Genomic DNA, 13,247 nt, shown 5'->3' with positions numbered 1-13,247 from the left:
AATCCGCCAGGGAAACGGCCACCGATGCACTCACGCAGAACTTCGGCTTCTGCCGCTCCGCTCGCCGCCTTCTGCGGGGTGGGGGGGGGGGGGGGTGCACCCATTGCGCAGGCGTAGCTTCAGAGGGCTGATAAGAGTATAAATTCCCAGCGCATGCGCATGTTTGGAGTGCCGACAGAGAGCTCGGCCATTGCGTAGAAATGCCTCTAGAGCGCCGCCAGCTGGCAAACAGCAGATGGTATCAGGATAATTGGTTTCCCGGAATCCATTGCACTGATGGCAGCGTTTTTTTGCAAAGCGAGGTCTCATGGTAGGATAACATGAATATCACGGCTTCGTTCTGTAATACATCAGAGCAAAATCTAAAACAACCTGGAAATGAAACCATAAGATGTGAGAACAGTAGTTGAGCCCTCAGAGCCCATTCAATGGAATAACAGCTGATCACACATTTCTAGCCTTGATTCATGGGCCAGAAATGTACAAAGAGTGACTGTGTCTCTATAGCCGTTTCTTGCAAGCAGTTCCAAAGACTTTATCAGAAGAAATGTTCTCATAAATGAATGCCCCTTATTCTTAGATTAAACCCTCTCTTTCTTAATTATTCCTGGAGAGAACACCCTTTTAGCATTTCCTGGACCAGCCTCTAGTTTTAATATCCTTTCAAGCTTCTAAACTGCATCAACTAGCATTCCATCCAACCTGTTAAACCTTCCTTCACAGGGCAACTTTCCAGACACATCAAAATAGTGAACTTTCTCTGAACTGAACTCAATTTAAACAATGTATTTTCTAAAATTAAGGGCCAAATATGTTTGCAGTACTTATATGTGTTGTCAACTTGTACAGTTGCAATTAGACTTCCTTACATTTATACTCCAAATCTCATGAAATAAGGGCCCACATTCCATTTGCCTCCCAATTACCTGGTGCACACTGCTTTCTTTCAATGTACAAATCCCTTTGTGCTGCTGTTTCAAGCATTAATATAATACTGTATTCTTTTATTATTCTTTCTAAAGTGAACAACTCTACATTTCCCATGTTAACTCTATCTGCCAACTTTTTATCCCCTCACTTAATCTATCAGTATTTCACTATAAACCTCTTGTAACCTTCTCGCAACTTGCCTTCCCACCTTTCATTGTGTCACCTGCTCATTAATCTCTTGCACATTTGCTTCATTCCTTCTAAGCATTTTAACCAGTGTTGGTCTAGGATTGGTCAAAGTTTTGCAGTCTGAAAAAGAACCCCATCCCTGCAAGTTACTTCCCGCCTGTTCACCAATCTTCCTTTCACGCCAATATATTACGTGTAACATTATGGGCACTGAACTGTTACCACATTTTGTGCAGCTCTAGTCAAACTCCTTTTGGAAACCCATCCTAGTTAAGATTTCCTCAGAACCTCTATTAAATAAATGAGCTGAACAGCCTGTTCAGACATCATTTCCCCTTCAGCATCATGGCTTCTTTGACTGATTAGATTACAAATTTTCAAATGTTATGCTGGAACAAACAACAATTTTCCCAAAAATACCCATTCGGTGAATCTGTCAATAGTTACCTGCTCTTTTCCCTTCTCCCTTTTTGAACAAGGTGTCACTTTGGTTTCCAATCCTATGGCACTTCTCCAAAACCTAAATAATTTTGTAAGTTTATAACTAACAAAATAACTAACACTGTCTCAGTAGTCACATTTTGCAGAATTCACCATCCAGGCTTGAAGACTTATCAGCCTTTAGCCCCATTAGTTCGTTCAATACAAATTCTCAAGTGATCATAACATTATTTAATTCCTCTCTCTCATTATGCAAAATGTCTAATTGCCTGCTATACCATTTCCTAGTTCCTCATAACTATTTCCCTAGCCTTATTTTCACGTGGCCATCTCTCTTCATTTTCATATACAGTATTTAAATCTATTCCTATTCTTTGATAAATCATCCTCATATTTACCTTTTCTCTCTTTATTGTACAGTACTGTCCAAGAGTCTTAAGCACGCATATATGGCTATGGTGCCTAAGACTTTTGCACAGTACTGTAGTCATTTTATGTATTGCACTGACTTGCTGTTACAAAAAAAACAAATTTCATGAAATATGTGAGTGATGATAAATTTGATTCTGATATGAGTCTCTATTGTGGACTGAGAGTTAGGTCAGGGAGAAGGCTGTCATGGTTTGGAAAAGGGGAAGGGAGAGGGGAGGAAACAGGAAGCACCAGAGAGACATTCTGTAATGATCAATAAACCAATTGATCAGAATTCTGAGGCAGAGCATTCCACAGATCCACAACTCTCTGGGTGAAAAAGTTTATCCTGAACTCTGTTCTAAATGGCCTACCCCTTATTCTTAAACTGTGGCCTCTGGTTCTGGACTCTCCCAACATCAGGAACATGTTTCCTGCCTCTAGCGTGTCCAATCCCTTAATAATCTTATATGTTTCAATCAGATCCCCTCTCATCCTTCTAAGTTCCAGTGTATACAAGCCCAGTCGCTCCAATCTTTCAACATATGACAGTCCCGCCATCTCCGGAATCAACCTCGTGAACCTACGCTGCACTCCCTCAATAGCAAGAATGTCCTTCCTCAAATTTGGAGACCAAAACTGAACACAATACTCCTGGTGTGGTCTCACCAGGGCCCTGTAAAACTGCAGAAGGATGTCTTTGCTCCTATATTCAACTCCCCTTGTTATGAAGGCCAACATGCCATTAGCTTTCTTCACTGCCTGCTGTACCTGCATGCTTACTTTCAGTGACTGATGAACAAGGACACCTAGATCTCATTGTACTTCCCCTTTTCCTAACTTGACACCATTCAGATAGTAATCTGCCTTCCTGTTCTTGCCACCAAAGTGGATAACCTCATATTTATCCACATTAAACTGCATCTGCCATGCACCTACCCACTCACCCAACCTATCCAAGTCACCCTGCATTTTCCTAACATCCTCCTCATAGTTCACACTGCCACCCAGCTTTGTGTCATCTGCAAATTTGCTAATGTTACTTTTAATCCCTTCATCTAAATCATTAATGTATATTGTAAATAGCTGCGGTCCCAGCACGGAGCCTTGCGGTACCCCACTAGTCACTGCCTGCCATTCTGAAAAGGACCTGTTAATCCTTACTCTTTGTTTCCTGTCTGCCAACCAATTTTCTATCCACGTCAGTACCCTACCCCCAATACCATGTGCTCTAATTTTGCCCACTAATCTCCTATGTGGGACCTTAGCAAAGGCTTTCTGAAAGTCCAGGTACACTACATCCACTGGCTCTCCCTTGTCCATCTTCATGGTTACATCCTCAAAATTTCCAGAAGATTAGTCAAGCATGATTTCCCCTTCGTAAATCCATGCTGACACAGACCAATCCTGTTACTGCTAACCAAATGTGCTGCTATTTCATCTTTTATAATTGACTCCAGCATCTTCCCCACCACTGATGTCACTTATGTGGATTCTTTTTCAGTTTTTAAAACCTCTTTTGCTTACTTGGTTCATCCCACCCTTAAAATATTTCCTCTTTTCTGGGATACTTATTTTTATTGAGTGCTGTGAATTATCTCCTAAAATGTTGGTCACTATTTACCTACTGACTTTCTACTAAACTATCAGCCAGGTCCACTTCTGACAATTCTACCCTTCAGAAATAATTTGGGAAATGTGTAGCTTGGGCGATTGATGGTGTCGTGGATAATTTGCTGATTTTGCCAGAAAACACAGTAATGTATATACAATACTGTATGTACTGGCCGGTGGTGTAGTGGCAGCCACACCAAACTTTGAGGCAAGTGGTTCCAGGTCCAAATTGACTTGGCTCCTTGCACGTTTTCCACCCGTGCTGGGTTAAGCATCAAGCTAGCAACGTGGCCAAGTAAAAAACAGACAAAAGTGCTAAATAAACAGCAAGGTTGCCACCCGATGCAGCACAAGGCACGGAAAGGAACAACAACTATGTGTATGTATATAGACACACATTTGGCATGTCCTGCTTGGTGGTGGTCCTCAATGATGGTGTCCTGTGTGGGGGGGGGGGGTGCGTGCCTTATTCTGATTGGCAAAAGTCGCTTCCATCATGATTGGTTCATTTAGGAACTCCAGCTGCTTTTTCTATTGGTTAGCTGTCAGGAATCCAGTTTCAAATACCTGGGTGTATACAAACGTAGAAAGCATGTGTGGGAGGTTCTGTCTCTCTTCTTTTGTTTAAGGCAAGTGGTGCACATAGCCATTGGGAATGTATGCACTCCACACACTTTTAACTAAGTATGTTTGCTCAATGTATGCTTGTTTAGTATTCAGCTTTATAGTGTCAGTAACTTGGGGAACATGAATCTTTGGTCAAATTTTTACTGTTTGTAAGTCAATAATTGATATGCTTATACAAATTCAGTTCATTTTCTGTCTTCACTTGCCAGATATGTGAACTCGATTCAACATTACAGACGGATGCTGCCTTTTTAAGGCGTCACCTTTTGAAGGTGTCCTTGATGGTGGGGAGGCTAGTGCCCATGATGGAGCTGTCTGAGTTTACAACTTCCTGCAGTGTTTCCAGTCCTCTGCATTGATCCCTCCATACCAGGTAGTGATGCTGTCTACAGTACATCTATAGAAGCTTACTAGAGTATTTGATGACATACCAAATCTTCTCAAACTCCAAATGAAATATAACCACTGCCATGCCTTGTTTGTAATTGCATCAATATGTTGGGTCCAGAAAAGATCTTCTGCGATGTTGAAGTCAAAAACTTGAAGCTGCTGACTGTCCCCGCTAATGACCACTCAATGAGCATTCCTACACAGGTCCGACAAAGAGCTTTTAAAAATCCAATCTCTTATTTCTTATTTGATTCTAGAGCGAATAGGGGGTATGTCTTCAGAACCAGTGTTCTGTTCTGGATGTCAGATGTGGGATTTCCAGGAGACTTCCAGCCTCCCCGATGGCCACATCTGTGCCAGGTGCATTGAGATGCTGTTCCTTAGAGACAAGCTCCAGCCTGATGACCTTTGGCTTGTTGGGGAAAGTGAAACAGTGATAGACAGGAGCTACAGGGAGATAGTCACCCCAAGGCTACCAGGAGAGCAAAGGGAGAATGTCAGATAGTGGGGATACCCCTGTGGCTGTCTCTTCAACAAGTACCCCATTTTGAGTACTGTTGCGCAAGGGGGGCGGTGCGAATCGACCTACCGGGGGGAAGCAACAGCGGCCGTGCCTCTGGCACTGAGTCTGGCCCTGTGGTTCAGAAGGTTAGGGAACTGAAGAGGATGGCAGCAGTGTCAGGGGACTCTATAGTCAGGGGGACAGATGGGCGATTCTGTGGATGCGAAAAGGAAGCATAGATGGTAGTTTGCCTCCCAGGGTGCCAAACTCCGAGATGTTTCTGGACACATCCATGATATCCTGAAAAGGGAGGGAGAGCATGCAGAAGTCATAGTACATATTAGTACCGAGTTAGGAAGGAAGCTGAGAAGCAGGACCTCAAAGGTAGTAATCTCAGGATTGCTCCTTGTGTCACGCGGCATTGAGGATGGGAATAGAATATGGTGGCAGATAAATGTGTGGTTGAAGAATTGGAACAGGGGCAGGAATTCAGATTTCTGGATAATTGGGACCTCTTCTGGGGTAGGTGGGACCTGTACAAAGGGGACGGGTTGCACTTGAAACCAAGGGGGATCAATATTCTTGCTGGCAGATTTACTAGAGCTGTTGGGAGTGGTTTAAACTAATATGGAAGGTGGGTAGGAGCCAGTATGATAGAGATGAGGATGAGCCAAGTAGATGATGGGTGTAACAGGAATGTAAGGAAGGACATGCCAATGATTGGGTACAAATGCAGACAAAGCAAAGAGTTAAATTGCGCCACAGAGGCAAAATTCAAAAGGGTGAAGAATGCAGGACTGAAGGTGCTGTATTTAAATGTACACAGCATTTGGAAGAAGGTGGGTGAACTTGAGGTGCAGTTAGAGATTGATCAATATGTTGTGGGCATCACTGAGTCATGGCTGAAAGAAGGCCATAGTTGGGTGCTTAATATCAAAGAATATACTTTGTGTCAAAAGGACAGGCAGGAAGGCATAGGTGGTAGTGTGGCTCTGTTGGTGACAGATGGAACTATATCTTTAGAAAGATGACATAAGGTCACAGAATGTTGAATATTTGTGGGTGGAGTTAAGAAACTGCAAGGGTAAAAAAATCATAATGGGAATCATACCCAGGCCTCCAAATATCAAGATGTGGAGTTGAGATTGCAAAGGGAGATGGAAAAGGCATGTAATAAGGGTAATGGCACATTTGTAATGGGGGCCTTCAATATGCAAGGGGATTGGGAAAATCATGTTGGTGTTGGATCACAAGAGAGGGAATTTGTTGAATGCCTACGAGATGGCTTTGTAGAGCTGCTTATTCTTGATCCTACTCAGGGAAAGGCTATCTTAGAGTGGGTTTTGTGTAATAACACACAGATCTTATTAGGGAACTTAACGTACAGGAACCCAGGAGGCAGTGATCATAATATGATTAAATTCATACTGCAATTTCAGAGGGAGAAGCGTATGTCACATATATCAGTATCGCAATGGAATAAAGGGAATTATGGATGCATGAGAGAGGTACTTGCCCAGGTGGATTGGAGGAGGATACTGGCAGGGATGATGACAGGGCAAAGATGGCTGAAGTTTCTGGGAATAGTTCACAAAGCACAGGATAGATATGTCCCATAGAGGAACAAGTTCTCAAATGGCAGGAGTAGGCAATCATGGCTGACAAAGGAAATGAAGGACTACATAAGAGCCAAGGAAAGGGCATAAAATTCTATGGCATTACAGGAAAGATACTGGCATAGATAGAGGAATGGCTGACAGGCAGGAGGCAGCGAGTGGGTATAAAAGGGGCCTTTTCTGGTTGGCTTCCAGTGACAAGTGGTGTTTCCTCAGGGGTCAGCATTGGGACTGCTGCTTTTCACATTGTTTGTCAATGATTCAGATAATGGAATTGATGGCTTTGTGGCAAAGTTTGCAGATGATATAAAGATAAGTAGAGGGGTAGATAATGCTGAGAAGCAATGCAATTGCAGCAGGACTTAAGACAAATTGGAAGAATGGGCAAAAAAGTGGCAGATGAAATATAGTGTTGGGTAATGTACGATAATACTTTTTGGTAAAAGAACAATAGTGCGGACTATTATCAAAATGGGGAGAAGGTTCAAACATCAGAGATACACAGAGACTTTGGAGTTCTCTTAAAAGACTCCCAGAAGGTTAATTTTGAAGAAGGCAAATGCAATGTTGAAATTTATTTCAAAAGGAACAGAATATAAAAATAAGGAGATAATGCTGAGCCTTTATAAGACACTAGTCAGGTCACACTTGGAGTATGGCCAACAGTTTTGGGTCCTGTATCTCACAAAGGATGTGTTTTCATTGGAGAGAGTCCAGAGGAGGTTCATGAGGATGATTCCAGGAATGAAGGGGTTAACATATGAGGAGCATCTTGCAGATTTGGGCCTGTACTCACAGGAATTTAGAAGAATGGAGGGGGATCTCTTTGAAACCTACCGAATATTGAAAGGACTAGATAAGGTGTGTGTGGAGAAGATGAGGGTATCCAGAACTAGAGGGCACAGCCTCAAAATTGAGGGGTGACCCTTTAGAACAGAGATAAGGAGGTATTTTTTAGCCAGAGAGTAGTCAATCTGTGGAATGCTCTGCCACTTACTGCAATGGAGGCCAAGTCCATGCTTTTATTTAAAACGGAAGTTGATCATTTCCTGATCAGTCAGGGCATCAAACGATATGGTGAGAAGGCAGGTGTATGGGGTTGAGTGGAATCCAGGATCAGCCATGATGGAATGGCAGAGCAGATTCAATTGTCTGAATGGCCTAAGTCCGCTCCTGTGCCCTATGGTCTTATGGGGATTGGTGTGCATTCCCTTGACTTCTACTGAAGTCCACAATCAATTTCTTGGCCTTTTTGATGCTTAGTGCAAGCTTGTGACACCATTCAACCAACTTATCTATCTCAGTCCCATTTGACTCCTCATCACCATCTGAAATTCTGCTGACAACAGGTATGTCACTGGTGAAATTATAGATGGTATTTGCACTGCCTATCCGTAGTCATGGGTGTAGAGCATATATGTCAAACTCAAGGCCCGCGGGCCAAATCCGGCCCGCGGTGGAATTATCTTTGGCCCGCGAGATAATATCTAATTACTATTAAAGCTGGCCCCAGTAATCGAAGCACCTATGGCGTATGATATGGCTAATGCTGAGTTTATTCAGGTACCAGGTTTTCAAGGTTTTTAGTGTTTATTCGGCAGTCTTCTTCATAAGAAACGGAATTTGTAAAGTGAAACACTTTGTAGTTATAGCAGAGACTGAGACACATGAGAGCAGGCTGATAAAAAGGGAGGCAACGAAAGCTGCGTTCTCACGCGTCCGACTGATCCGGCCCGCATGAAGCTGCATTTTGCTCAATCCAGCCCGTGACCTAAAATGAGTTTGACACCCCTGGTGTAGAGAGACTGGAACAACAGGCTAAGTATACATCCTTGAGGTGTGCCAGTGTTGATTGTCAGCAAAGAGTAGATGTTATTTCTGCTTCACAAATAGAACATAAGAAATAGGAGCAGGAGTAGACCATCTGGCCCATCGAGCCTGCTCTGCCATTCAATAAAGTCATGGCTGATCTGGCCATGGACTCATCTCCACCAACCTGCCTTTACCCATAACCTTTAATTCCCCAACTATGCAAAAATCTATCCAACCTTGTCTTAAATATATGTACTGAGGTAGCTTCCGCTGCTTCATTGGGTAGAGAATTCCACAGGTTCACCACCCTCTGGGAAAAGCAGTTCCTTCTCATCTCCATCTTAAATCTACTCCCCTGAATCTTGAGTCTATGTCCCCTAGTTCTAGTCTCATCTACCAGTGGAAACAACTTTCCTATTTCCATCTTATCCATCCTTTTCATAATTTTATATGTTTCTTTAAGATCGCCTCTCATTACCTGGCTGGAATAATTCTTCAAATAAAGAAGATAGTTGCAGGAATAATTCCAGTTCCAGGAAAGACCTTGTAAACTCCAGAACATACTGACTCCAACAATCTTCAGCTGCTTCTTTGGATCCTTGCTGATGATTTTACAATTCAGCTTCATAAATAGGGCAGAGACGACAAAAGCTGGGGTTAGTTTGAAGCTGGTAGTCCAATAAGTTACTCCATGTCAGGAAGGATGTAAATATGGGGATGCTATCTTAAAATGAAAGGCTAGAGGCTCTGTAAGGTTGAAGGAAACAAAATCAATCAACACTTTTTAAAGAGGAGTTAGATTGGGACATAAGAGGAAATAATTTGCAGAAAAAAACATAGAGAAAGAGTGGGGAATGGAAATGAGTCCTGATGAAGGGTTTCAGTCCGAAACATTGACTGCTTGTAGCCCTCCTTAGATGCTGCCTGACTGGCTGAGTTCCTCCAGCATTTTGTGTGTGTTGCTCGAGATTTCCAGAATCTGCACAATCTCTTGTGTTAGGGAATGGTTCTGTGCAGAGCTAGTGTAGACACAATGACCAAATAGCCTCCTTCTCTGATTCTATTCACAGCTCTCAGAAAACAAGGCAGTCAATAACTACATGCTGCAAGACATGTCGGTATGGGCAGATAAGTTCATTCACATCACAACGATCAATATTGACCAAGAAACCCTCAGACCTTACCCTAGATTGTAACTGGAATGGCCTCACCAAATCCCCATCATCAAGATCCTGGGAACCAGCTACTTTCATTCTGAAGCCCCCAGAATCAGTTAAGGGCTAAGTCACCTGAATCATCTCTGACTCTCCAAGCACTTTGGCTCCATCTACAAGGCACAAGTCAAGAGTGTGGTGGAACACTACCACTTGCCTGGAAGAGTGCAGTGCCAATAACTCTCAAGAATATTGACACTGTCCTGGGTAAAGCAAACATTTGAATTCCAGCCTCTTCCACCACTATAACCATTTCTTCCCTCTGAGGAAGGTATCACTGGAATGAATAATAATGGATGTTAATATGCTCACTGGACAACAGATTTCCTCTTATGGTGGAAGGACCTCAGTTTAAATTCTGACTTTGGGAAGTCACCCATCCCTAGTTCCCACTCCTGAGTCTGCTGATCACTCAGATCTGATCTTCCATTAGTACAGCTCTCCATGATAACACTCTTCTGACAATGCAGCATCCACTTAATGCCGCCCTTCATCAATTCAGCTGTTCCTCAGTACTAGCCCCCTATCCCCACGGTATGACACACCCTCAGTACCATCCCTGCCCTGCGATGGATTGGACTGCATCCACCACTTTATTAATTAATTAATTAATTAATTAATTTAGAGATACCAGGAAGAAGATGCCCTTCTGGCCCAATGAGCAGCACCACCCAGCAACCTACCTATTTAATCCTAGCCTAATTGAATTGACTTCATTACTTACATCCTTCATATACACGAGGAGTAAAAATCTTTATGTTACATCTCCATCTAAATGTGCAATTTATTGTAATTTAAAATAGTATGTACAACAGGACAGTCAATATAACATAGAAATACAATTGTGTCAGCATGAATTAATCAGTCTGATGGCCTGTTGGAAGAAGCTGTTCTGGAGCCTGTTAGTCCTGGTTTATATGCTGTGGTACTGGATGGTAACAGAACAGTTTGTGGTTGAGGTGACTCGGGTCCCCAATGATCCTTCGAGCCCTTTTCACACACCTGTCTTTGTAAATATCTTTAATAGTGGGAAGTTCACATCTGCAGATGTGCTGGGCTGTCCGCACCACTCTCTGCAGAGTCCTGCGATTGAGGGAAGTACAGTTCCCATACCAGGCAGTGATGCAGTCAGTGAAGATGCTCTCAATTGTGCCCCTGTAGAAAGTTTTTAGGATTTGGGGGCCTATACCAAACTTCTTCAACCGTCTGAAGTGAAAGAGGCGCTGTAGTACCTTTTTCACCACACAGCTGGTAAGGTTTATTCCAAGGAACTTAAAGCTGTTCACTCTCTCAACCCCAGATCTATTTAGCTAACTGCTATGCTGCTGTGGTGCGCCAAATCACAGAACAATTTACAATGTCCAATTAATCAATTAACAAGTATGTCTTTGGAACCTAGGAGAAAATAGAGCATCCACAGGAAACCCATGCACTCACAGAAGGAACATACAAACTTGTTACGGATAGATACTTGATCCCAAAGGAAATTACAGTGTCACAGTAGCATTACGAGTGCACAGATATAGAAATATTAGAAGAGAAGTAAGAAAGAATAGAAATAAGTTACCCCAAACAGTCTAACAGGAGGGGGTCATCACTTCCCCAGGTATAGGATGACTCATTATAAAGTCTAATAACCAAGGGTAAGATGGCTTTGAAATTGAACTTTGAACTCTGACGCCCCAGGTTATAATTGTGTCGTGCTAACTACTATGCTACTGTGGTGCATAAAAATTTATGTAGCCTTTTCAGTTCCTGGGCATTGATGTTTTCATACCACACTGTGATGCAACCAGTTAGGATGCTCTCCACTATGTATCTATTGGAGTTTTTCAACCTTCTGGTGACGTGCTGAATCTACGCAAACTTCTAAGAAAGTAGATATGCAGTCATGCCTTCTTTGTGATGACACTTCTGTGCTGGTCCCAGGATAGATCCGATATGTTAACGCCAAGGAATTTGTAACTCCTACCACCATTCCCTTAACGTGGAATTCCCTCAGAACTGTCCCTCCCACAGTGCAACTCTCCCTCAGTACAGCCCCTCCCACAGCGTGATGTTCCATCAGTACCAGTCCTACCACAAAGTTACTATCCCTCATTACCATCCTTGCCTGGGTTGAGTGTTGAGCTAGCAACTTGACCTCGTAAAAAAAAAATCTGGAGAGGGATGGGCTCCCCCAGGTTTCAGATGCCCAAGGCACGCCGTACGATGAGCAATCACCAAAAAGATCGGTGCAAAAAGCTTGTCATGATGGTGCCCCGACGACTTCACCAGGAGTTAAGGGGGCGCGCGCGCGCGCGCGCGCACACACACACACACATCCATCTCATGGTGTGTTGTCCCTCTGTACTGCTGTTCTCACTGTGTAATGCTCCCTCAGTATTCTCCTCAGCACTGCCCCTCTCACAATGTGACACTCCCTCAGTACCACCCCCCCACAGTGTAGCACTGCCTCAGTACTGCGCCTCATACAGTGTAATACTCCCTCAGTAATGCCCCTTTCTCAGCAGTACCTCTGTGACAGTGTAAGTTCTCCATCAGTGCAGTGTTCTTTTTCTGTGTGCTCCCCTGGAAGTTATATCACTCATTCCACAAACTGGAACCACTTCCACTTCTAAGTTGCCTAAAGGACTTGCCATGGTCACTGCCTGACATCACCATCACTCAAGGAGAACTTTGTTCTCTACTTGTGCCATGGACCACATTCTCACCGCACCCTCGCAAAATCAGCAACACTGCAGAAACTCTGGGGTAACTCTCAACTAAAGCACAAAGCCCAGAAACAACAAAGTATTCAGAGTCAATTCACATGATACAAACCAACACTTAGGAAAGATTGTACTTCCTTTAAGCCTCTAATCTGATGGCATGAATATCCATTTCTCCTTCCAGTAAAAAAATTCCCCTCACTTCCTCTAATCCTCACTCTGACCTTTTATCTCTTCTCACCTCCTGTTGTGTCCCTTCCTTCTTCCCTTTCTCCTAAAGTCCACTCTCCTCTCATATCAGATTCCGTCTTCTTCAACCCTTGACTTTTCCCACTTACCTGGGTTCACCTATCACCTTCCAGCTAGCCTCCCTCCTCTCCCCCCACCTTTTTATTCTGGCATCTTTCCCCTTTCTTCTCAGTCCTGAAGAAGTGTCTCGGTTCAAAATGCCAACTGTTTATTCATTTCTATAGGTGCTGTCTGACCTGCTGAGTTCCTCCAGCGTTGTGTGCGATGCTTTGGATTTCCAGCATCTGCAGTCTTTCTCATGTTTATGTACTTAACAGGTTTTTCTTTATGATAAGTGGTATTAAGTCCCCATCCATGTCTTCCTACAATCAGTAATATGGCCTAATGGCCTAATTCTGCTCCTAAATCTTATGGTCTCACATGGTCTGTACATAACGGCTGTGTGGTGAAAAAGGCACAACAGCGCCTCTTTCACTTCAGACGGTTGAAGAAGTTTGCTATGGGCCCCCAAATCCTAAGAACTTTCTACAGGGGCACAATT

Source organism: Hemitrygon akajei, chromosome 4 (assembly GCF_048418815.1).
Source record: "Hemitrygon akajei chromosome 4, sHemAka1.3, whole genome shotgun sequence".
Classification (NCBI taxonomy): Eukaryota; Metazoa; Chordata; class Chondrichthyes; order Myliobatiformes; family Dasyatidae; genus Hemitrygon; species Hemitrygon akajei.
Note: the sequence above shows the minus strand (reverse complement) of the source record.